At 36.1% G+C, this 4275-nt stretch overlaps 1 long non-coding RNA gene across 1 annotated transcript; it reads right to left on the reverse strand.

Annotated features, from left to right (window-relative positions):
- Positions 1–1360: 1360 nt before the first annotated feature.
- LOC145819910 (uncharacterized) lies at positions 1361–3928 on the reverse strand. Its single transcript, XR_014360681.1, has 2 exons — positions 3673–3928; positions 1361–1756 (listed from the first exon to the last, which is right to left on the reverse strand). It is a non-coding gene; the product is annotated as an uncharacterized LOC145819910 (long non-coding RNA).
- Between the last annotated feature and the right edge of the window lie 347 nt (positions 3929–4275).

The following is a 4275-nucleotide window of genomic DNA, read 5'->3' on the forward strand; positions in this document are numbered from 1 at the left end:
AGAGAGAACCCACAGAAGGAGAGAGAGAGTGAGCGCACAGAGAGAGTGAGAGTGAGAAAAGCGTGGTTGGAAATGACGGGGGTGGCTATCATCCACGCTTTCTTTAACAGGTAAAAGCGTGGTTCCTAAACACGCTTTATATGGAAAAGAAATTGAATTAAAAGCGTGTTTCATAACCACGTTTTCAGGTGATATAATTATTTTTTTAATTGATGGGTAATTAGTGAAAGCGTGGTTTGTAACCACGTCTTATTAATCAAAAGCGTGGTTTGTAACCACGCTTTGATGGTTTTATTTATTTTCACGACCTAGGGCAGGAAAACGCTGAAAGCGTGTTTTGTAAACACGCTTAAGCTTATTTTGGGAAATTCCGCCAAACTAAGCTTATTTTGGGAAATAGTTTAGTATTGAGGCTTAGATAGGGAAAAGCCTCCTTATTTTTGTTTTGATATTTCATTACAAGTTAAAAATTATATATGTATTAACTATAGTGAAGTAGAACAATTATAAATTTTAAAGTTTAAACCGCAATTAGCGGATAGAGCGGTGCAAATTGATACGGATCAATGCAATTTTAACAAATTGGACGATATTTTGCACAATCCTAATTATGAACCTCCCATTTTGAGCTTTATTCGAACATACCTCCTTGTTCTTTTCTTATTTTGCATTCAAGTCCATTGACAAAGTTCTCTCCTTTAAAAATAATAATCAATGAGTGTGTTAGAGGAGGCAGATCAATTTTATTCTTACTCTCTTCATACCTTCACGACATGTTCATAATTCACAAAATCAAAGGTTTCAAGCTCACCTCGTACATAGCTCAGAGCTCAAAATTGGAACTAAGGCCTTATTTGGAATGAATAGTTTTTAGTTAAAAAATCAGTATAAATTATTAAATCGTTCTCATTATTTTTTACACTTATTTTTTTTTTTTTGTAAAAATTTAAAAAAATTACTTAAAAAAAAAATCAATTTTCAAACGAACCTGACACTTACTTAGTGGCAACCCTTCTCAATTTGGGTTAGACCATAATGGTGCAACTTAGGCATTACTCAACATGCAAAGACTTGTAGAAGTACCGAAACAACCAAGTTGTCCTCCCACTTTCCAGAAGTTTGCTTTTTCTTTTTTTCCGTTTTAAAGAAAAAATAGTGAGGCACTTGTTGAGTTGTCTGAGATTTTCTTTGATGACAAATCAAAAAAGTCAAGCAGCTTCTACTCTCCCTAATTATATACTTGAAATTTATCAATAGGTAAAAGGGAGAAGATAAAAGAAAAATGAGCTCACCATACCTATGGAGTAGCTAATAGATGCCCACATTCCCCAAATGAAGAGCACTAGAAACGATAATCATAGAGAGAGAGATCTCAGTAATGTCTATTTAAGATGCACATTTTGGTAACAGCAATGCATAATGTTAGGGCAGAGCATTAGGCACAAACCTGTGAAAAACTGGTAGTATCGGCCAATTGCAAGCCCATTATAAACAAAATGTATATCTTAAAACTTCTTTTCTCCAAGTTGAAACAAGAACCCACTGTTCCATTTTTTGATAGTACAACATCTCAGCTCAATATGATCCTTGTAATCCCTTGTTTCCTTAAAACAAGCCCCAGCAACAAACAACATAATTTAGAGGCAAGTCATTCCAATCAACCCTTCAGCGAGTACTTCTTCCCCGTAAAAGGCTGGAACTTAGGTTCATCTTTCTTCGAAGGCTCCTCTTGTTTAGGCTCTTTTGCAGGTTCCTGCTGAATTATCAAAACCTCATAGGTTGAGATACATTAACTTTGTCACAATCAAATGGCATGATCATTATATAAGGTATCAGTGGGATATATGCCTGAAGAACATTTGACATGTTGAGTAATTGATATTTGAGGTGATTACTGAATCAAAAGAAAATGTGATATTTTAAAATCATATTTATCATGAGAGGGTATACTAATTTTGTTTATTGGAGAAGTGTGTTCGAAAATTTTACAGGTGTGTAAAGATAAACAGATGTGGGCCGCAATGGAAAAGGCTTAATAATTATATACGCCATGAGATGAAGAAATACATTGTTGATCAACAGTTAGGCTTGAGAAGCCAGAGGAAGAATTTTACCTCTGGACTAGCGTTGAGGCTAGATCTATTATTTGTCGAGGAGGATGAGTGTAAGCCCGTTAGTAAGTCACCTAGGGAGGTAACCCATCTTCTGTGATTGGAGATCTCATGAAGGAAGTTCAATGGGTAAAAACAATCCATATAGCGTGACTTGTTTCCAACACTCATTTTTTAGGAGACACCATATCAAGGTTGATCTCCTGCACATCCCTAAGGCAGTAGTGCTGAAGAAGTGACTGGTTAGGAAGGGTTTTACCATGAATGAATCCAAGGCAGGCAATCTCCTGCAAGGTGCATTCCGTCACTGTACCTTTGGAGGGTTCTACTAAGTGGGAGTTGTCGTGAGGCTGCGACTTGGAGACTTGGGCTAGTCTCTCGTAACCCCATGAGAATCAAGATCTAGTGCATGGCCTTTAAGAGCACTAACCCACGAACTGATGTCCAATACCAATGCTGTGTGTGTGACAAGTTGAACTCTAGCTCAAAGGGTCTAGTTCAAGATATATTTCACTATGATCCTTCAGATGAAAATTGTCAACACTAAGTGTGGTTCAAGTCCGGAAGGCTCCCACACCTATTGCGCAGTATGTAGTTGCCCTTATATATATTTATATTGTTTTGAATATAAAGTTTTAAATTGTGGGGATATATTATAAACATTATGGTAGTATTAAAAATTTTATTTTTATTAAAAGTGGGGGAATGTTGGAATTTTAATAAAAATAAATTGATTATTTCTATTTAATTTATTTGACCGTTATTAACATTTTTATTAGTTTTAAACATTTCGGTTACTTGAGTTTTATTAGTTATTATTATAGTACTTATGTCATGTTTAATACATATATTAATATAGTTTTAATTCTTATATATATATGTATACCTATTTGAGTTGGGTAGAGAGGAAAAAAAATGAGGTTTTGTAGAGAAATGGTGGAAAGAAGAGATGATCATAAAAAAGAAAAAAGTGATTTCAAATATAAGTGTTTCTAGAGAGAGTTGTCTATATTGTTGTATATTTTATATTGATATTTTTGGGCAACTATGGTTCGTGACTCGTTCATATCCTCCTGGTGGACGTGAGCACCGGACGAGGAAGGCTATGAGTGCTTGGGTTGTACCTTGGAGCCATTGCACTCCGGTTGTACCTTCACGTGGGGAGGAAAAACGGCTTTAGGGCAGTGACTACACGCTTCTCAATCTCACAGGCCAACTTTTCTTACTCTCTATGAATTTATTTACTTTCATATTTTATTTATCGTAAATCTCTTAATCATTTTATTAAATTAATTATATTAGTGAATAGCTTTTTTCTAACATTAACATCGGCAGCAATACTGCAATACCCAGAAAAAAAAAGACCCAGAAAAGCACCTAGAATTTAAAATCTACGACCGAGATTCATTCAAGATGTGGGTGTGGCCCCACAACAAGAACTTTAAATGTACACCTCAGATTTCAAATTCTGAGTAAGTTTCTGGTAATTTTTTTGGGTGCAGTTGACTTTTCCTAAAATCAGCTTAACCAAAAGCAGTTTATTTAGATGAAATGGGTGTACCTTTTGGGGCTCTTTGGTGCGGTTTACATTTGAGCCAAACACGAGCTTCCCTTGAGTCTGATGAGTGGTACCTTGTGAACTAGACCCGGTAGAAGGCTGCCCACCACCACTGGTAACATCAGGTCACTTATCTTTGGACCCAGAAGAAGAAGATACAGGTGGAGGCTCGTACTTAAAGGGTTTCCCATCTAAGCGTCTCCCTGCTCCAGTAAATGGGTTGAACTTTGGTTCAGTCTCAGCTGGAACCTCTTCACCTGCATAAGCATAGGCAGTTTATTTGCTTAAAAAAAGGTAAAAAATATATATATTAAAACAAAGAAAGAAATTGCTAGTAGAATCTGTGATTGAAGCGTCGATCTTTGGTTTCAAAGTAGATGTGCAGGAGTAAACCAAATATTAGGTATCTTCATCCGACCAATAAAACCATATCTCCAAAGTCATTTGGATCCTCAGACACCTTATGTTAAGGGCTAATCCACTCTTACACTTTTACAACAATATACGCCGTCCCCTAACATTCCCAATACAGGAGCCATGATCGGAATTATGCAAAAGCATGCATGAAGAGGGATATGATAATCATTTCATCTTCCCAATCTAATA

Source organism: Camellia sinensis, chromosome 2 (assembly GCF_055761805.1).
Source record: "Camellia sinensis isolate YWXY chromosome 2, ASM5576180v1, whole genome shotgun sequence".
NCBI classification, from domain to species: Eukaryota; Viridiplantae; Streptophyta; class Magnoliopsida; order Ericales; family Theaceae; genus Camellia; species Camellia sinensis.